This window comes from Parasteatoda tepidariorum, chromosome 5, assembly GCF_982258835.1.
Source record: "Parasteatoda tepidariorum strain Cologne lab strain chromosome 5, Ptep-v5.0, whole genome shotgun sequence".
NCBI classification, from domain to species: Eukaryota; Metazoa; Arthropoda; class Arachnida; order Araneae; family Theridiidae; genus Parasteatoda; species Parasteatoda tepidariorum.
This window is the reverse complement of record NC_141759.1, coordinates 122,733,589-122,757,120: the sequence shown is the minus strand read 5'-3', so window position 1 is coordinate 122,757,120 and position 23,532 is coordinate 122,733,589. Positions and strand designations below refer to the sequence as shown.

The 23,532-nt window shown below is 31.3% G+C and overlaps 1 long non-coding RNA gene across 8 annotated transcripts in view; it reads right to left on the bottom strand.

Annotated features, from left to right (window-relative positions):
• Positions 1-23,532, bottom strand: part of LOC139424883 (uncharacterized) — a 180,160-nt gene that overhangs the window by 70,828 nt on the left and 85,800 nt on the right. For all 8 annotated transcript variants that reach the window (XR_015434258.1, XR_015434262.1, XR_015434263.1 and 5 more), the window contains one exon: positions 8,615-8,657. This is a non-coding gene — a long non-coding RNA (uncharacterized LOC139424883). The remainder of the gene's footprint in view (positions 1-8,614; positions 8,658-23,532) is intronic.

The window sequence follows — 23,532 nt, the reverse complement described above, 5'->3', positions numbered from 1 at the left end:
TACGTAAACGCGAGCGAGTTAGCCACTAAATTAGACGAATACGATAGTGTGCGTTCCGGATTAAAAATAAACAGTGAAAAAAGTACTAAATCTGTAGGTCAATACGATGATTACAAAAATTATTCGCGGGTATCAAACTTCCCCAACTCAAATAGATACGATAATAAATTTGAAAACAGAAATGCGATGAGCCATAAATCTTTTGAAAAGGAGAGTCCGTTTAAATATGATAGCAATAAATCGTTTAATTCAAAAATTTGTAATGTAAAACGTGAACCAAAATGTTTTTCTTGTAATAATTTTGGGCATATCTCAAAAGATTGTCCGTATCCCTGTAATTTATGTGGATTAAAAGGGCATAGCAGAAAGAACTGCATTAATAAGAATAAAAAGGAAGTTAATTTAAGTGCGAGTGACCCTGAATATTTCGCCTGCGCCGATAAATATTTTGAGGAGTGCTACAATTAATAAACACATCGTCAGCTGTATTCTTGACGCCGGCGGCGTATTGACAAAACATACCGTAGATTGTAAAGGGGTTGGCGAAAATATCTATCGGCGTTGAAGGAGCGTCTCGCAAATCGCCAAACAACTGTGTGCTTATGTTTTTGTTTTGTTTTCGGTATCACGTATCTATCATTCACCAAGTTATATATGGGTGTCACATTTCAGAGTTTCAAATAAGCTGATCTTCATTAGATTCTTCTGCATTAAATGAAATATAAAGCGTATTTTTTTGTTATAGCTCCGACATAATCGTTTGTATTTGTTAACATAATTGTGTTTATTAGCGTTTTTTAGAAGATCGTAATAAAACTAAGATAAAAAAAATTATATATTATTACCTCCATAGCCCCCTTCTGTATTTTCATAACTTTCAATGTCATGTGCACTATTGTTTTTGAAATATATCCAATGTAACACAACAAAACAATATTTATTAAAATTTAAAACGATAAACAAAACAATTATGAGTATATAATAAGGGCCCTCAGCGGCCAACATAGAATTATAAAAATATTCTCTTATCGAGGAAAGACCAGCCTACGCGCCGGCTCCTCTTAATCTCTCTTCTGAAATCTTTAATTGGGTTAGTGATTAACTCGCCCTCTAGCGGTGAGCCAATCACTACAAAATGTATACGCGTATTTCGAGTAGTGAACTTCTTTACCTACTCATCCACTTATTAAAATTAATAATTTCACAATAACCTCTAATCCTTAATAATGAAATGATTATTACAATAAAGTTTGTTTACTTAAAAGATTAAAAAAAAAATTATTGTTCAGCAGTGACTTTGTTACTAATTCTATATTCATTAATTAAACTTAATGGTTCTGCTCGATAACCATTTACAATTTTTTTTAAATTTTATTTAATTTTCAGTTATTATGGAATTCCTTAAATATTTTTCGACGTAGATGTTATTTAGCAATAATGCGAAAAGCTGAAATTTATAAATGTATAATATTTATAAATGTTTAAGAGAATTATTAGCAGCTATTTTGTACTAATTTTTTTTGTTGAAATGTTCATTATACACAGTTTTATAAAAATAATCGTAAAATTCATTGAACGATGGATACATTGACATTTTAAAATGCAAGTAGAATTCAATAATCATTTCATTTTATAACTGTAAAACGGTAGCTAAGTAACTTCGTTATCAAGTTTTACATAATACGAGAATATTATGCTATTGCTTTATAATGAAAGAACAACATTTTAAGTTCTAAACTTTTTGTGGAAAAGAAAAAAAAAAACGAAATTTTTTTCCTGTCATCGGTGTTAGCGATTAGAGAGTGTTTTATCGTATAAATGTTAAGTCAGTACCGTTCCATTTTAAATAAAAATGTATTTTGTTCCGGAAAAAAAATTACTTGAATTTGTCAATAGAAATTCCCTAATTATTGTTGCAAGAACTTTTAAATTTCTAATCAAACTTTCCTCTATTATAATTTTGTGCAAATAATTATTATTAATAATATAAATGACTATTAAAAGGAATTAATTGAGAATGTTCAATTTTAATAAATTAACTGTTTACGCAATCAGATTAATAACTTTTTTCATAATTTACAAATGGAGAAAAAGTCTTTTACAGTTTAAAAGTGAAAAGAAAAATAAAGTTGAGATTAAATTTATAAAGTAAGCATAACTCGAAGGAGGTTGAAGTAAGGGCATTAGACGAAGCGATTGTGTTTTTTTTAAATATTATCTAGAAAGAATTTTTCTAAAAGTATTTCTTTTAAAGTTTTTATCAAACTTTTGTTTTTTATTTATCTATAGTTATTGAAAGTTAAGTTGATGATTTTTAAGTTGAAATGAATGCCGCCCTGCTTTGCATATTTCAAATATTATTTCTAAAGAAATGTATAACTTAACATTAAACACCCAGGACCTTACAATTGTAAATCAAACAATCACTACATTTATTTATTAAAAAACACTCTTATGACCTGATAAAAAATTGATCTAAATCTTAAATGTGAGTTTTATAACATGTAATTTATTTAAACTCAGCACATACATCTAACCTCTGCTGTCGCCAATGTCTCAATTTTAAAATATGGTTTTTCTTTTATAAATTTTCTGATATTTTCATATAAAAGATAGTATTAAGTTCGAGAATTAAAAATTTGTGCCCAAAAAAGTTGCTAAAAATTATAATTATTATTAATATATGACAACAGGAAGTATTTAATTGAAGGTTGAAATTTTTTTTAATTATGTTATTTTTTAATTATATTTTTAATTACCAAACTCATATAACAGTATTTAGGAATCTATAAATTTATGTTACGTATGATAGTTGCATTATGACCTGTACGCAATGCGTGTAAATAAAATATATTTTTAAAATTGTGCATTTTCTATTAATTGCATTTATTATTCTTATATTGAAAAGGTATCAAGTTATCTATGACCTCCATAATGAATGAAGTATTTACCGACTTTTATATATATTAAGGAATTGAATCAATTTTTCACCAAGTTTAAAATCTCATCTCATTCCAAAAAAAAGTTATTTCATAAAATTATGCAAAAAAGTAATTTAATATATATTTTTTTTATAATGAATGCTTCTAGTAATGAAACAAACGCTTTCAAACTTTATTTTAAAAATATTGATTATTTCGTTTACAAGAAACTATTACTTTAAAGCGTGATAACATTTTTGAATACTCTATTTTTTTTCTAGTAAATAATATGTCTTTGTTTATTTCTAAAAAAATAATCTTTATAAAAAAGCTTACATTATTCTTTTATAGAGAATATTGATTTCATAGAAAATATCACTAAAATAAAACAGGTTATGTTTTCTTACAATAAAAGTTAAATAGAATTAATTCTTCAAAATAGCGTTTCAATAAAACATAGTATTAAAATGTTACGTTATTTTTTGTGATTGGTTCATTAATAAATTATTTTTATTTCTTCGCAAACACAATTCTTGTAAAAAAAATTGAAAAATTGAATCTGTTTTATCAAAAAACTAGATCGTTTTATAAAATATAAATTATAGCGCTTAATAAAATATGAATACAGTGTATTTGTAAAGTGAACCTGACAATAAAAAGGTGTTATTTTCTTTTTTATTTTCTCTGCTAAAAGGAATTAATGAGTTATTTTTATTCATAATGGCTAGTCGAGGAGAAGAAGAAAATATCGAATTACACTGCTTAGGTTAATGTAATTTCGTTCTCCCACCACATTTACGCGTAATCCATCGCCAACTCCACCTGCAATCGCCACGTTTACAATCTACGGTATGTTTTGTCAATACGCACACCCACCGGCGCCTCTTCTTGTTTATTGAAAGAATCTGCGGCTAAGCAAGTGCGGGTGTGGGAGCGAATAACGCCGTGTAAAAAGGATCTTTATGGCTTCGGAAACAAAACAAACTCTGCTTCGCAGAGCATGGGAGCAGTGATGTTAGATATTAAAATTGAGGATGTATTGGGAAAAAGATATTTCTGTTTTGATCGTCCCGGACGTAGCGCAACACGTTGATCTAATTATCGGGAGGACATTTTTAGATTTCGCATATGCTAGAGTCGGCGATACCTTGCATATCGGTTATGAAAAAGATTACCCATTCATTAAATTAAATTGTATCAAAGTATGCCTTGTGTTAAGTTGAAAACGCAAGAAACTACGAAAATAATAAACAACAGCGCAAAAACTGAAGTAGTAAATAATGGGTTAATTTTGATTCAAGGAAATGAAAGTAATTTCGATTCTTTACTAGAAGTAAGGGAGGGTTAGACGATTGTACCAATCATTAATATCGGAAATAAAGAAATAACATTAAAGAAAAATCAAATCATTGGTAAGGCGGATTTAGTGAAAGAAGTGCTAAATGTAAGTAATTGTAATTTACTTGAGGATAATCCATCATTAGAATATTTTAGTGTTAATCCAGTAGATGTAGAACAAAAACCCATAACTTTAGATGAAATAAAATTTAATGAAAAATTAACGGAACAGCAACGACAGGATATCGTTAAGCTTTTGAATAAATTTAGAGACTGTTTCGCATTAAACATTTCGGAGTTAGGTTGTACAAATTTAATAAAAATGGATATTAAGGAAATTGAGGGATTAAAGCCCGTATGCATGAAACCATATAAAACGAATGCAATCGAAAGAAAAGCAATTAAAGAAATCGTAAACGAATGGAAAGAAAACGGTATTGTAACAGAAACGCGTTCACCATATTCGAGTCCTGTACTTTTAGTGCGTAAAAAGACAGGTGAAAATCGGTTAGTTATTGATTACAGAAAATTAAATAATCAAACGATAAAAGATAAATTTCCCCTTCCAAAAATCGATGACTTATTGGAACAACTACACGATTGTAGTCTGTTTTCAGTTTTAGATTTGGCTCACGGTTATTTACAGCTTCAATTAACCGAAGAAGCGAAATTAAAAACCGCGTTTATCACTCCAGATGAAACCGGACAATTTGAAAGAATGATATTTGGTCTTACCAATGCTCCAGCAGAATCCCAACGTTTAATGTATCGCGTGTTAGGATGTTTATGTAACAAGGATGTTTTATGTTATCTTGACGACATTCTTGTTCATGCTATAACGTGGGAAGAAATGCTAAATAAATTAATTAAGGTATTTGAGGCATTACGGGAAGCAAATTTGACATTAAAGTGTGTGTTTGCAAAAAATGAAGTTGAATTTCTGGGATTTATTGTTAATAAAGATGGGATAACACCGGGCTCCAGAATGGTTGAGGTAATTTCCAAGTTTCCCGAACCTAAAAATGTGCATGAGGTTAGACGTTTTCTTGGTTTAACAAGTTTTTTTAGAAGGTTTAATCAGAATTACGCCATAAAAGCTAAGCCCTTAACCGAATTAACTAAAAAGAATGAAGAATTTAAGTGGAACGAAAAGAAAAAGAAATCTTTCGAAAAATTGAAAAATGAACTCTCACGACAACCAATTTTGGCACTTTACAATGCCGAAGCTAAAACCGAAGTTCATACTGATGCAAGCGCAGACGGCATCGCAGGAATGTCACTTCAGTTGGGAAGCGATGATAAGTGGCACCTAGTTTACTGTGTCAGCAAGAAGACTACTGAACCGGAAAGGAATTACCATTCAAGTAAATTGGAGTTGATGGCCATAGTTTGGACACTAGAAAGACTCAGACAGTTTTTGTTAGGTATCAATTTTACAGTTGTGACAGATTGTCAAGCATTAATCGACATGAATGCCAAGTAATCCCCAAATCGCACGATGGAGTATTCTAGTACAAGAGTACAATTTTGAAGTTCGCCACAAACCAGGCATTAAAATGACCCACGTAGATGCTTTGAGCAGAGCTCCTATCTCAGACCCAGAAGACACCATGACAAGCCTCTACGAGAAATGTATGTCTAACACTGAGCGAAGATGAGCAAATTTTAATTATCCAGCATACTGACAAGGAGTTAAAGACATTAATAGACATTTTTAAGAAAGATGAAGGAGAAAGATCTGTAGAAGAAAGACAGAAAATAAGTAATTATATTTTCAAGAGAAATCGATTATACCGAAGAATACTAGAAAAAGGAAAGGAAAAACTACTCAACGTGATCCCAAAAAGTATGAGAAAAAGTACCGCTGTTAAATTTCATGATTTGATGGCACATTTTTCTCTTGACAGGACTGTCAACAAAATAAAAAGAGCTTTATTGGTTTCCCTACATGAAGCGTTATTTAAGAAAACACATATCCATGTGTTTTGAATGTCTAGTGAATAAAATTCCCGGGGGAAAGCAACAGGGACATTTACATCCAATTAAGCCAGGAAAAAGACCATTCTCAATAATACACATGGACCATTTAGGCCCATTTGTGAAGAGTTCTAGAGGAAATCAGGATTTGCTCGTTATCATAGATAATTTTACAAGATTTACCAGACTCTCTCCAGTTAAAAACACATCTTCTCAACACGTTTTAAAAGCTCTGGAGAATTTCGTTCAGGATTTTGGACTGCCTGATCGGATTATTAGTGACAGAGGTTCATGCTATACGTCACATCAGTTTCAACAATACTGTCACGACAATGGAATAAATCACACATTGAATTCTACCCAACATCCCAAGGGTAATGGAATGGTAGAACGGGCTAATAGAACAATTCTATCCACAATAACAACATCGATGAGTGATCCACGTCATAAAGATTGGGATTTACGAATCAAAGAAACTGAAAGAAATTTAAACAACACCGTCAATAAAACTACTGATAAAACGGCTTTTGAAATCTTGCATGGATATTCTCCAAGATTCACTGATGGTATCCTTCGAAAACTTGCCGACGAGAGTGCAGAATAGTGGACTGATCCCAAGGAACTTCAAAAAGAAGCAACCAGTGTGATTGAAAAGAAACAACGTAAAATGAAGGAATACTACGATAAGAAAAAGTGTCGAACCATGACTTTTGAACCGGGAGAAATAGTAGTTGTCCGACGTCCAGCAAAAGCAACAGGAGAACCAACAAAGACTCAGCCAAAGTACAGAGGTCCTCTACTTGTGACTGAAGTCCTCCCCAACGATACGTACAGAGTGACCCAATTGGAAGAAAAAGTGGGAAATAGGTACAACGTCCCACGTGAGTCAACTAAAGCCATGGCGACCACCGTTACACGATGATGATGATGAGGTCTCAGGTAACTTATAAATTGGAAACAGGTAATATGAACTTTTGTTTTTTTTTTTACTTCTAAGAAAAGAACTTTAGTATTGAACAGTTGAAAGACTTTTCTTTTTGGAACAATTAAAAAAAAAACAGAACTATTAAGCAAGACAAAAAAAGAACTGTAATAGAACTTTAAAATTTTTATTCATTCATATTTCAAAAAATAAAAAAAATAAATGTGTATTAAGTATGAAAAAAAAATGTTAATTGTCTATATCTATTATGTAATAATCGATGTATGTATCTTTTGTTAAGTAAGTGTCAATTGAGGGCAATTGTATCATCAGGATGCCCGAATATTAAAATCTTCCCCTTAACGTCCGGCAGGTGGCGCAGCGCCGCAACTGTTGTGTCTGTTTTGCAAATGTAAGAAAGCGTAGAGGTGCGCGCAAGTGAGCCTGTGCGATTATGATATCTGTAAATATTGTTGTAAATAAATAATTAATATCATTAAGCTCTTACTTCCTCTCCCCCCCCCCCAAACGAGTTACTCGACACATGAAAAAATTATGTGATTACAACATAGGTACCTATCAAAAATATTAAATATCTACTCTAAGATATACCCGAGAAGTAAATATTTAATGATAAAAATAAAAAATACCATTTTTTTCGAATCAGTAATAATTTCATAAACTATTAAAACCGAAATATTCCGATTAGCTGTCATTTCAATCAAGGGATTCATATTAATCCGATTCATATTAATCAAGGGATTCATTTTGATCAGATTTATATTAATCAGTGGGATTCAATATGAAACAAAACTTGAACATGTGAAGCTTTGTGTGAAAAATATTTCAAATCGCTTTAAAAGTTCAAGCTATAATGAAATACGCAAAAAGTAAAATTAATATTAAGGGGTCCATATTCACCACTCTCCTCTTCTAACCACTAAAACCTTATTTCTCAGATTGCGGCTACCTCCTATTCGAATCCGCCAAGAAAATGATATGTTTATTCAGAGAAAGAGTACGCTTTTGTGACTGATTTCGTAACTTAAAATATCATTTGCACAAATTAATAAACACATATGATATAACCCCTTCGAACCATTCAGATTGAGCCCTAGAACGTGAAGATCTAATCGTTAGATCAAAAATTATTTATGGTAATCCATTAATATTATATATATATATATATATATATATATATATATATATATATATATATATATATATATATATATATATATATATATATATATATATATATATTAATAGATTACCATAAATTCATGTTTATACAAGATTCATATTCATATTTAAGTTTTCCATTTGTGTTGCATTTTTGAAAGAAAGAAAAATCCAGCAAACGAAACAGGTAGCAACAGGTATTAAAAAATTTAAATTTTTGGACAAAACATGTGAAGATTTCAATATTGAAAAGACAAGAGAATTATAATGTTACCTGTATTTTGTTGTACTAGCTCAATTGGCATTATAACTCTTTCCTATAAGAGAAACATTTGCTTTAGCAAAACCATAGTTCAAAAAAAAAGAAACAAACAAACAAACAGCAGTATAAATAGTACAATCAAAAATGCAGGACATGTAATGACTCCCTCCAGGGTTGAGAAAAATTTAGACCAGACGTAACCCCCTATGTGTTTTTCAAATTCCGATTCTTTGATTAAGACATTATATAAGATATTATAAAACACACACTCTATATTTATCAAATTACACTCTCACTGCGTGAAATTTTAATCGAAAAACCATATCGTTTTTATTTTGCTTTTACAACCCTTTTATTGAAAAATTTTTTCTTTCGGTCTTTTATACTCAAAATACCGCATTTAAGTAATCGCTTTTTTTTTCATTGTACCAACTTCATCGCAGAATTCATTACAATTTCAAATTTACTTAAGCAACTAATTTTTTTCAGAAATGGGTAAGTTCATTTAATTCAGAAATTTCGATGTGATGTAATGATGAAATTGAGTGCTGATCATATTCTGACGTGCTAAAAACACGAAAGGAATCTAAGAAAGAATCTTTTGATCATTTTCACATGGTAATAAAAACTTAAATATTTTAAACATATTACGACACTAAGAGACATACTTAAGGTCTTAAGCGACTCCGGGCGAAACATTGAGGCATTTTATCATGGTTAATAAATATCAGATTTTGTTTAACAAGGTATAAATTAAACGTAAGAATTTTTTATTCCAATTATTATTTTTTACCTTTTAAAACTGTTTTCGTATTTAACAATCAAAAATCTGACAAAATGCATAAATAATTTTTAATATTATTTAACTAAAATTCTTAATAGTACTAATAATTAAAAAAGTTTATTATTTATTCATTTCAAACTATAATTACTGAATAAATTAGCTTACTTAGCCAGTTATTTTTTTCTCAAAACATTAAACTGCGTGCGTAGCCAGAATTTCCACCAAAAAACAAGCACCTTTTAAGCACACGAAAAATATTTTTAATCACTTTCCAAAAAAAAAAAAATCATAGTTAGGATCTGTGCAGGAATAAAAATTACTCTTTTTCTATCGTTTTAAATTCTTAATTTATAAACATAAAATCAATAAAATTTAAAAACATTTTCAAAGACTTTACATAATCATAATAAAATACCTAGTTTCTGATAAATATTGCAGAGAAAATTGTGAATATCATGCATTTTTTTGTAATTTAGAACGACAATCGAGAAAAATTTTTTTTTTAAAAGATAGAAAATTAAGCACCTTTTTACAAACCAAGAATTAAAAAGCACATTTAGGGCCACATTTTTAAAAAACCCAAATTTAAAATAAGCCCCTTTAAGCACTTTTCAAAAAAGCTGCGCACCCTGTTAAAGAATGACAAAGACAGAGAACCAACTTGTCGAATGAAAAGTAAATTAATTTAGTTGTGAAAACATTCTTAAATATAAATTATTCTAGGTAGAAAAAGTCTTTATTCTTTATTTATACAAGGAGTTACACTCTAACTACGCATTTAATTAATTTCAAAATAAATTCATTATCTATACATAATAATAAACGCGGCTGTGTGTGTGTCTGTAATCACAATATATCGCCCCAGAAGCCTCGCCCAGGCACGAAACTCGGCACATAATTGTGTTTTGACATAATGAAGTATTTTTTTTCTTTTTCAAAAATTTGGATTAGTTTTTTAGTTATCAGTCATTTTGTAAGAAAATCTATGCTTTTTCGTCTTCAAAGAGCCATATTCAAAAAACTATTAAAAAATGCATATACTTTTCTCCACTCTTATAAATGTATGCTAATGCGAACCTTACAATTGAAATATTAATTTTCGACAACTTAAACCAATAATATACGAAGGAATTAATAATTTAATTGTAAGGTTCGCATTAGTTTACATTTATCAAAGTGGAGAAAAGTTTAACTTTTGTATTAAAAATGTGGCAACATATTCGACACGTAAATAGAACGCTTCGCTTTGATATATTTGTTGCTGAAATAAATTTTGTCATTGTCACTCGATTACAAAAGTAAATTTAAACCAAAACTTGTTGGCATTTGAAGAAGAGCCTCAGAGCTCAAATAAATCTTGATAGGCTAAATTAAGCCTCACCTATTGAAACGCAGGGCTATAAGCGAAAGCAGAGAGCACGCCGCACTTTACTATACTCAATACTAAATATTTGTTGCTGTTCATAATTGTTATAATAAGTTTTTTTTCTTCTTTCCACACTCTATTTTTTTTTTCTTAAGCGAAGACGATAATTTTTGTAGCGATATAGAAATAGAAATTGATACCATAAAAAATTATATAGAAATAGAAATTGATACCATAAAAAATTATATAGAAATAGAAATTGATACCATAAAAAATTATATAGAAATAGAAATTGATACCATAAAAAATTATATAGAAATAGAAATTGATACCATAAAAAATTAATTCGTTTTCGTGTTCTTTTCATGTATTTAGTATTTTAGTTTTTTTTCTTAAGCGTTGTAGCTATATAATACTTGTATATAAAAGAGGAATTTAATTGCTTTTGAAGGAACGATCACACTTACCTTGGATCTCTTTGGTTTTTCTATTCTATATTTTAACAGTTTTTATTAAATGTAATTAGTTACTTCAGAAAGTTTCAGTTTGCAGGTAAGCACTTAGATTTATATATTGAAGTTTTATGATTTGCTTTCGTAGTAATTGTTGTTCTAAAGTATTCGTTGACTTCTTAAAAACCCGATTACTGACATGGTAAAACAGCCTTCCAAAAAACTTTGTATTTTGTCAAAGAAAAAGATATTAAGAGATTCTCAAAGAAGAAGAAGGGCCCAAGAAACGTCTGTGGAACGTCAAAGAAGGATGGAACATGACCGAATTTCGACAAGCAATTCTAGAGCCCAAGAAGTATCAGAGAAACGTCAAAGAAGATTAGAAGAGGATCGTGTCTCAACTAGCAGTGCTAGGGCCCGAGAAACACCTGAGGAAGGTCAAAGAAGATTGGAAGAGGATCGTGTCTCTATTAGCAGTGCTAGGGCCCAAGAAACATAGCGTGGCGGACTGCTGGCCGCCATAACTGGCTAGTTTTAAATAAATGTATATGAAAGGAAATTGTCATAAATGAAATATATTGATTGCTAATAAAACAGCAAATTAGTTTTCACACTGAAATGAGAGCTCTAAAATATGAAATGAATAATGAAAATTTATAATTTACAAGTTACATTCTTATCTACTTTTAAGCTTTTAAACAAAACAAAAAAAATTGTTTTTTAATTTATTAACTTATTCCTTTGCGGTGCTCGGTGCTCTCTCCAGTTTAAGCCTGTAATAATGCTTGTTAATAATGTTAATTCCTTTCTTAAAGTTACAGTCCCTGACCAAATTATTAGAAGCACTGCAGTGTTTTAATAGTGACATGTTTTGCACCAGTTTGTATGCAATAATTATATATTTAAATTTACATGTGATGAGATTTTATTCAGGAAATCTTTATATACTTCCTATTTATATTTATTTTCAATTTATTGCATTACAATGTTAACCGATTGAAACACGACCGTAAACAAGTGCAAACCGGTTTCAGTCGCGTGCGTCAGTTGCGGACGTGTTTCTGTGACTTTATGTGCTGAACTTATATGTTTTACAGTTTTGTAATACGCAGTTATTTGCTTATTTCGTGTGCAGTGTTTAAATAATCAATTGAAAAACTTCAATCTCGTGTAAAGAGGGCCGGGATAGCCCGGGATAGTAGGGCACTGAGCCCACGTACAAGAGTTCGTGGGTTCGATCCCTGCTGGCCGAAGACACTCCCTTGTGTAGTAAATGGTGACTGATGCACTTTAAATCTGTCGAGTCGCAAAGTCCTTAATGTTCCCTTAACAAATCAATACCTCTGGGGGTTCTGATACAGGAGTTTCCTTGTCTTCTGGGTTGGCTGTTCAACGACGGATAAAATCACATATAAAGAAAAAAAAAAGGTCGAGATAGTCTGTTGGTAGGGCACTGGGCCCACGTCCAAGAGTTTGTGGGTTCGATCCCCGCAGGCCGAAGATTCCTCGTGCTGTAAATGGTGACTGATGCACGTTATCTCTATGGAGTCGCAAAGTCCTCCATGTTCCCATAACAAATCAATACCTCTGGAGGTTCTGATTCAGGAGTTTCCTTGTCTTCTGGATTGGGTTCACAATTACAAGGTTACGGAGTTAAACGTTAGTAGTGGTAAACCCAAAATTAGGTCTGCTGTTCAACGACGGATATAAAATAAAATAAAGTCACTCTTGAAAAAAAAGGCGATCTTTCACCATGTAAAAAAGTTAAAGTAAAGGCCCTCGTGAATGCTAAAATATTTTCAAATCACAAAATATCACGAAGATTGAAGGTTTCTGAAGTTAGCGAACGACGCATAAAAAAGAAAATTGAGTCAGGGGTCGAATTGAGGCCGAAAAGAAAGAAAAGATGCGGCAGAATCTTATAGTGTGTCGAATAATTTAGTCAAAGAAATAAACAAATTCTCAAACTTCTTTCTGCATTATTATTATAGGACGAAAACCGTCACAAACGTAAACGCTGAAAGTACGGTGCGAAACAAAAGCACCATCCTGAATAATATTTCATGCAATAATCGATTTTCACGATTGTGATTTGTGATTCTTTTTGTGATTGCGACATTATCTTCCTCGCGCTGTTGCTACCCAGTCTCGATCACACACAACGTGTCGCTGCACACACTGGTATAAGCAACCGAGGAGCGATCAAGCACACTACCATGATGTTAAAACATCTCTCATAAGCAGCGCTCAAAATATGGTTATCTTAATACAGCGCTCCCGGCCTCTCATAAAAGCAGCAATGAATCATTCAGTGATATCCATTGATAGAATTCGATCCAAAATAACATTCTGGTGTAAGAGTAATGTAGCACTACGATTATTCAATACCAATTTACTAGTATGCAACAGTGTTCATCAACCTTCTTCGGTCCGGTCTAAGTTTGATAATTTTACCAGGGCCCACAAAAAGAGGGCGCAGCTATAGTTCGTTCACCAGTAGATGGCACTTGGCCCCACCTCCTTTAACGCAGAGTTCATTTTGGTGCGGGAGTAAGATGAGAAAAGTCTCCGCGCTTGGAATTGAGACAACCCTTAATGCACGCTAAACGTAAACAGTGAATTCTTTTTCAGTCACTTACTTCGCTTCATCATCTGCAATTCTACCGTTCGTTACTCTAATGAAATATATTACAGCAAAATGCCTCAAAAAGGACAAACTATAGACTCAAAAGAGAAAAATATCATGACATTTATGAAATATTTAATGTTAAAAAAATGCAATTAAAGATTGCTAAATAAATATTTTGTCACACGATTGCCAAATAGCAAGCTTGGTCAGGATTGCTCACTTTCTTCTCCCAAAGTTAGAGAAATAGTATCGTCGGATACCACGTGATGAAGGCGGAGTCAACTGCCAACTCCTGGTGAACGAACTATTATCCAGATATAATATCTAATTAGAAAGTTTAATAAGTTTTAGTTCATAAAACAGTTAGCTCCCAGCATTACAATCTTATGAAACTTTCCTTCCCCCCCCCCCCGAAAAGAAAAATTATAAAAACACAATTGTTTCATAATCAGCATTCATATAAAAAAATGAAACAGTCTTGCTCTAGCGCCTTCTTAAAAGATTGCAAAAATTTTCATTATTCGTAGTTATTTAGCGTAAACAAACCAGTTCTATCAATTAAAATATATTAATAATATGAATATTAAATACATAATATAATAAAAAAATTTTAATCATGCGTTTTAATATTTACTTGCAATAGTTTTTATTCGCATTTTACATTGATTAATTTATCTTTTTTTAAAAATAAATTGTGACATCTTGTTCGATACTAAACATTTAAAATGAATTGTATCATTTGGTGGTAAGCAAATATTTGCATCAATTCAATATTTATATTTATGCTTTGCATGTAATTTTTGCATTGGGCAACAAATTGATTGATTTAATAAATTAGAGTTGAATTATACACGCATGGTTTTATTTTTAGTCCCAGAATTTTGTACTTATTTTTCATTTTAAAAATTAAACGTAAATTTTTATCATTGCCTATTGAAAATATAAACATTTTTGTTACATTAAATAAATAATTTCAGGAAACTAAAGCGGCAAAATATAACCCGATTAAAAACTTTGTTCGCTTCAAAAAATATTCAAACAAGGAATAACAGTATACATGTTTCAAACGCTCAAAAACAGGCGCCCATTTTCAAAACTTGCCAGATGTGAATCGGAGGAAACGAAAGGGATTTGAATTATAAAACGAAGAGCTGCTTATGAAAAATGGAATGAATAACAGGAAGATACATAAGTAAAAAAAAATACACAGAAGTCAAAAGAGAGAAAAAGAAAAAGATACCCTGATCATTTTTACACCCCTGTTTATCATAAGCGTATAGCCGTCTTTTTACCACCTCATATTAATTTTATTCACCCTAATTGTCATAACATTTCTACATTCCATACTTCCGTTTTGCACACATTTACAACCTTCTAAATTTACTCCGAACTTGCATCTTCGGCTCGTTTGATGTTGACAGTGCATTCAATCGCTTCGATAGTTGATTCATCTTGACTAAACTAACTAGACTCAAACGTCCCTCTTCCTCAAATCCTTACGCGTGGATCATTTCTTATTCTCCCGCTCGTTATAAAATTGCTAATATACTCTTCTGTTTTGGTTTTAAAGTCCTTTTTAGGCCTTTTAACAAAACCAAATTTTGTTATTATATCATTATTGCTATCATATCATTTTGTTATTATATTATTATTTGTAATTATCATTGTAATTATATCATTTATTGCTGCAAAAAAAACCAAGCCTATTAGCTTTAATGATCGTTGTGGCATTTACTCCATTCATTGTCAGTGAGACATTGGCTATACCGGATAAACTAGACGCGCTTTAAAATTTAGACTTAAAGAAACATGATTGTCTGCTATCAAAACATCATTTATTGCTGCAAATTGTTGGAATTATGGGCGCAAATTCAATTTTTAACGATGTCGAAATTATTTCCATCACTGCCGCATAAGCTCATCTTGATGCCTTGGAATCTTATTTTATTCAAATAAATGCTTATTCCCCTCTCAACGATATTAGATCCTCACAACTTCTCCATAACGAGTGGAAATGCATTTTACCTTGATTTGTCTCTCATGGTCACTGTGGTTTTTCTTGTTCTGTGGATCTTTTATCTCTTTCGGGTACTGTGGTTTTTTCCAGTTTTGCTTCTCACCTTTATTTTTTCCCTTTTTCGTGAACAACTTTTTGTTTTATTTTAAACTTATGTTTCTTTTCATTCACGTTTGGCTTGTCTTGAATACGGGCACCTGTTTTGAGCACTTGAAACATGTCGACTGTTATTTCCTATTACAGTACAGAACCCGTTATCCGGAAATCAGAAAACCGGAAAACCGGAAAACCAAAAAACCGGAACGAAATTCGGTAAATTTTCCCGCAATTTAAAAAAAAAATTTTTTTTCCTCATAAGATTTTAGGATTTTTCTTTCTTTTTTGAAAGATGTTTACCATACCATCTTTTTAGAAATAATCATTACTGTATTATTTCATCGTTTTTTCTTCTTTTTAAGATTATTTCGTAATATATTTTTTTTAGTTGAGTTTAACAATAGAAAAAACGGCTTTTTGTAGCGATTCAGAAAACCGGAAAAATCAGTTATCCGGAATAGCGATGGTCCCGATCGTTCCGGATAATCGGTTCCCTACTGTAATATGTCGTTTGAAGCGAGCGAAATTTTTAATCTTGAAAATCTTAGTTATAATTCAAAGATGGAACGTTTAGATTACTTTAAACTAATGCATGAAAAAAGTTTGATAAATAATTAGCCAAAAATACATCCTCACTCAATTTATTTTATAACAAATGAGCATCTTCAAATTATATTAGTAGGGGTGCACAACCTTTTTGAGTGAAGGGCCGCAAGCCAAAGTACTTAGATAAACATGTTTAGTAATTGTAAGTAGTGATTACTATATAAACATTGTTCAAGGCACTAAATTAATCTTATGAGTTAACCTTGTAATACGTTGGCATAAAATTAAATATTTTTAAACCTTTAAAATAAAAAACTTCAAAACTGATAACTTAGAAAATAAAATACAATCAGAATCAATTTATCAGGAAAAAAATTCAGATTAATTAAAATAATTAAAAACAATGGGAAAATTCATCTTTGTTTTAATCACATTATATAATACTAAAGTCCATTTAATAATAAATTTTAACATAAAAAATTTGTTCAGTGAATTGAATTAAAGAAAATAAATATTCCAGTTATTAACATTAATGAAAATTAAATACTTTGATTTAAAGAAAGTTCATAGGGTTAAAAATGATTAAAATTAAAACCCTTGCAGCTTAAATAAGATTCAACATTTATTAAGGAATATACTTAAACTTTGAAAGATTTATTTTTGGCTGAGAAAGGGGCAAAGGGCTGAGAAAGGAAAAGAAAGAAAACATTAATTTTGAAGGAACTATTTCCTTAATAAATAAAAAAAATTATAAGATACTTACAATACTTTATGACCCATACTTTTTAAACATAACACTATTAGCAATTAATCCACATGTACTAGCAATAAATTAAAATTTACATTGCTTTATGATACTTAAATTGATTACATTTTTTACAGTTAAAATTTAATGATATACAAATAATTTCTCAGCATATAATTATAAATGATGTAAAATGGTTAAAAAATTTTCTTATTGGCATATTCCACAATTTGCAAAATTTTAAAACATTGTGATAGTTTGATCTACTTGATCATGTGATAACTTTTTCGGGTTATTAAATGAAAATTTAATGATTTTGTTTAAAGACTGCTCCTTAACCTGGAACATTAATTTATACAGAAGCTGTTGTGGTTTAGTATTAAATTTAGGGCACATAACTTAATTAGTTTGGGGATTTGTCCCATATGAGGAATCTTCCTTTCCAGATTTTCAAATTGCGAGAATACTAATCGAGATATGTGATTTTGAAATTGCGAGAAGACTCACAATGTATAATTTTTGAAACGTGTGAATATGAATAGCGATATGTGGTTTTTAAATCACGTGAATATAAATCGCGGTGTATGATTTTTAAATTGCGCGAAGAGTAATAACGTATGATTTTTAAATGCCAAAATATGAATCACGATTTGCGATTTTAAATCTCATGAATACGAATCGCGATAGATGATTTTTAAATCTCGTTAATGTTAATACGAAATGCGATTTTTAGATTGCGTGAACACGAATTACGATGTGTGACTTTTAAATTGTGACTGCCAAAAAATAAACGTTCAAAAAAATACTTATATTTGCGTTGAGATCGACACTGACACGTGATTAATTTAATGCGCGACTCAAAACTCGCATGCCGTGAAAATATAGTAATAAAGATATCAGGACTTTTTGAACCGTGGGGAAAAGCGCAGGGTCCCATCGTAAATATAAAGGGATTTTAATAGCTATAACTACCGAAAAAACTATTAAAATCTATTTACATTTACGATGAAATCGGTATAACTAGCGTCAAAAAGTAATGTATACACGGGATTCGCATAAAAAATATTAGAACTTTCGAAACCTTGTTGAAATGTATCGCAGTTATAATTGCCGAAATAACGATTCATAAATTATTTGATTTGCGATAAAATCGTCAAAAATAAATCACTTCAAAAAATGGTTAGCTCAATGAGCGAATCATTACTCGCAATTCATAATAATGTTCTAAAAATATCGCGATTTTAAAAACCACGATGAAATGCGAAGTAATAACTGCCGAAAGAATGATCAAAAGTCATTTAGATTTACGATGAAGTTTGCACAAATAAAGCGTCTCATAACTTTCAAGACGTTAGAACATACTCGTATTTCGATTTCCTGAAAAAAAAATTGCGATTTCAGAAACTACGTGAAAATGGGTAGCAATAATTATCTAAAAGTCATTTCGACGAAATCACCACACACGAAGAGCGTCAATAATAATGTCGAATCAAAATGTTGGGATTTACAAAACTATGCGTGAATCCGTTGCATTAACCATTGAGAAACTACATTGGTTGAGGTTTAATACATTAAAAACTTGATTGCGCAATTTCATTTTATTTTTAATCCGTCGTAGAACATCCGACCCAGTTTTTGGGGTTTACGACTACTAATCTTCAACTCCATAGCCTCGTAATTTCGAACCAATCCAGAAGACAAGGAAACTCTTGGATCAATACCCCCAGATTTGTAAAGGATGAAGTATGATTTGTAAAGGGAACATGAAGGATTTTGTGATTCGACAGATTTAACGTGCATCAATAACCATTTACTACATGGGGAGTCTTCGGCCGACTGGGATCGAACCCAAGAACTCTTTGACATGGGCCCTTATTTATTTTTTAAAATTATGTTTAGATTGCTGCCACAGGCTATACCTACGACTGTACAGGTCGTATGTTGCGCCCCTCTACTTAAAACAATTAAAAATAAATTTCTTTAAATGGTTTGGACAAACATTTGCTCAAGATATCCTTCAATGATGTTTATTTTTAAAGATCAAGTGCCATTGCCTGGCATACATTTGCCCGGTATACCATTACAATGTATGTAAAGTAACTACATCACCCCGTTTGGGCAATACTTTCAAATTTAAAAAAACTGAAACATTTATAATTTCAACGTTCAGTAAATAATATAAATTTATGAAGAGTTTTTAAGCAGCAATAGAAAAAATACATTGCCAAAAAAGAATTATGCTTCCCCAATTGTGACAATTTGTTTTTGAAATAAATGGAAAAGTATGCATTAAGAGTTTACTTGTGTGATTATTTAACAAATGAAGATTTCTTGTAATTGAATGAAACATTTCTTCTTATCCTACCACAAACACCACATTCTATTCCTTTATTTTAGGCCAAGCATAGAAATTCTATTTGCAACTTTAATCCATCATAAAAGCATAATGATAAATCTCAAATGGAATAATTATACATTTTCAAAAAATTTCATTTGTCATTTAACGTTTTAAGTTAAACGAAAACTTCAATAGCATAAAAAATTTTCTCAGCAGAAAGTGTTTACTCCAATTGAATTACTGTTAATTTTTGTGTGTCCTAAGAACCCTTGGCAATTGCAGAAAAATAAAATTAGTGAAAAATATACGTCACAATGTTAATAAAAAAATATTTATTGAAATGGTGCGTCTGCTCAACTTTGGCCGAAAATGGGTTAAAATAAAGTAAATCTGAAAGTAGACCACACGAAATTTTAGATAAGAGTAAAAACAAAATTAAAACGATTAAAAGTGATAAAAAAAATTGAAAAGCGAATTAAGGCAAATAAGAAGGACTTTGGAATGAACTGGCCTTAGTACTTAAAACTTTTTTACCAATAAAATAGGTCCCTATCAAATATAATATTAAATTTTCACTTAAAGATATACACGAAAAATAAATAATTTATGATAAATATAAAAATACCGTTGTTTTTGAATCGGTAATAATTTCATAAGATATTGAAACTAAAATATCTAGATTTGTTGTAATATTAATGAAGGGATTCATATTAATCAAAGGATTCGTATTGATCGTGGGATATATATTAATCAGATTCATATTAATCAAAGGATTCATATAGATCAGATTCATATTAATGAAAGGTTTTTAATATGAATTAAAACCTTTTTCTTTAGTACTACAGAGGCGTTCATAATTCTGACTGGGTTATTTAAAATAACATCATTATCACAGGCACCTCTATACTGTGAGCAGTGCACAAAAAAATGAACTCCTTTAATAACTCTTGATTTAATGATCGGTTATTCGCCTTCAAAGATTCAATCTTAATAGTTCGAAAGCCTACCTTTAAATAAGCTGATTATATAGAGAACCCGATATTTTAAATTACAAAATCAGGTGCGAAAACGTATACTTTCATACCTAACGTAGTATTTTTAAGTAGAGCAGAGGTATTTTTTTAAACAAATTTGAATTTTTGACGTCCAAAATATGGTGTAGTCGTACTCTGCTCCTAATAATTTCGCGGGGGAGCGATCAAAATTTAAGACTCATAAATATAAATTCACTTCTTAGCATAACTCATTAAATCTCGAAAATATTTTAAACATATTGCACATAAATATAAAACTGCTTTATCCGAAAATAGATACACATAAAGAATAAATTTAATTATTTTTTATTACATTAATTAATAGCAGTTTAAAAATATTTGAAATGCAGGGGTATGCAAATTTTTACATATTTTAAAGTAAATTTGAAATGGTGAAATACAAAATTTAAATGCAATCGGTTGAGAAATTATCGCGAAATAAAATTCAACTAAACATTTTTAAAAATTGGATTTCTCAAAAGCTGTTTCGCGGATTTCACGATTTTTTTTCCATTTTAAATTACTTTAAAATAACATGATTTGTGCACTTCACAACTTAGAATTTAATTATTTTTAAATAAATTACTAATAAAAATAACTTATATGTAAATATATATATTCTTCGTTACTAGTAGACGTCCAATTAGACGTTAGCACTAGTCTTATTCAGTTAAAACAATTAAACAAATCAATTAAAACAAATGAAACAAAATTTTGAATCTAAATCTATATATATAAAAATCTCTTGTCACAGTTTTAGTGTTTAAACTCCTCCGAAACGGCTTGACCGATTTTGATGAAATTTTATATGTATATTCAATAGGTCTGAGAATAGGTTTATGACTAATTTTTTTTCATTTTTTGGACAGATTTAACGTATATTTTAAATATATCTTTATTTAATCGTATTCGGATCGAAACTAGACATAGAAACAAATCAAAAACAATATTCACGCACGTTGCAACAAGTCATATTAAACTCTAATACTCATGCTCGCCCTTAAAAGAAGAGTATCAAATATATTTGTAAGTATGTGAATAAGGGCAGTGATATAGCAGTATTTCGAGTTGAAAATACCAATGTAACTGCTCTTCCAGTGAATAACAACGACGAAATAACGCTGTACCAAATAGGCCGGTACATCAGCTCCAATGAAGCTGTTTGGCGTATCTTTGGTTTCCCAATTCATGAACGAGATCCAACCGTTATTCATTTAGCTGTCCATCTTGAAAACGGTCAGAGCGTAGATTTCACAAACGAGACAGTGATTGACCGAGCTATAAATCCACCAAAAACTACACTCGCCAAATTTTTTGAATTGGGTAATCGTACGGATGCTTTTGGTGCCTTTGCACGGACATTACTCTACTCAGAAGTACCACACTATTTCACATGGGCTCAAACAAAAGAAATGGACACCCCGCAAGCAAGACACACCGGTTGATGCATGTCCCTGTTTATTTAAATCAAACTCCTTGGAGAGAGTATTTACAGTCAATCCAAGGCAGACTGAGTGTTTTTATTTTCGACTGTTGTTGGTTAATGTCACCGGCTCATTGTCATTTTAAGATATACGTAAAGTCGATGGACATCAGCATCCAACGTATAAAGATGCATGCTTTGCACTCTGCTTGCTGGAAGACGACAACCAGTGGGAATGTATGCTTGCTGAAGCAGCATTGAACTGTACTGCAAAGCAAATTCGTCTATTATTTGCTATAGTATTAACTACATGCTTCCCTGCCCGTATAGAAACGTTATGGGATAATCACAAAAATTCGACGACAGATGATATACGGTAGCAACATCGCACACGTTGCAACGTTCTAACGATAGCATTCAGCGATGCTATGTACAATGAAGCACTGATTGCTATTGAGGATCTTTGCATTATTATTGCCAACTTGCCACTCAGTCATTTCGGTGTGCCTCCGCCAAATCGAAGTGCATCTGATATATTAAACACTGACATGAATCGCGAACTTCAATACAATACGATAGAAATAGCAGCGATTGTTACTCGCAATGTTCCACTAATGAATGAGGAACAAAGGAACATTTATGACCGCATTATGCTCGCAGTTTCGGCAGGACAAGGTGAATTTTTTTTGGATGCACCAGGTGGAACTGGCAAAACATTTATTATTTCGCTAATTCTCGCTGAAATACGATCAAGTAATGGCATCGCGTTGGCCGTTGCATCATCTGGCATTGTGGCAACTTCATTGGATGGAGGCAGAACAGCTCATTCAGTATTTAAGTTGCCACTAAGTATTCAAAACAACCCAGATGCAGTGTGCAACATAAAAAAGCAATCGTCTATGGCCACAGTGTGGAAACACTGAAAAATTATCATCTGGGATGAATGCACTATGGCACACAAACATTCGCTTGAGGTGTTGAACAGGACATTGAAAGATACAAAAAACCAATGACAAATTATTTGGCGGCGCTCTGTTATTCCTTTCGGGTGATTTCAGACACCCCCCCCCCCGTCTTTCCGCGTTAAACGTGCGATGATCAGATCAATGCTCGCGTGAAATCATCTCTACTGTGGCGTAATGTTGAAAAAGTTCAACTAAAAGTAAATATACGCGTCCAAATTCTTCAAGATCCATCTGCTGAAACATTCTCAAAACAATTGTTAGATATCGGTGATGGAAAAGTTACTAAGGATGAGACTGGATGCATAAAATTACCGGACGATTTCTGCACAATCATTGATTCACAAGATGCTCTAATTAACCTAATATTTCCCGATGTACACACACAATACATTTATCTTGAGTGGCTGGCAGAAAGGGCGATTTTAGCAGCAAAAAATGTGGACGTCAACGAATTGAGTCTGAAGATACAACAGTTATTGCCAGGTAACTTGGTGGCAGATAAATCTGTTGATGCAGTTTGCAATCCCATTGGAGC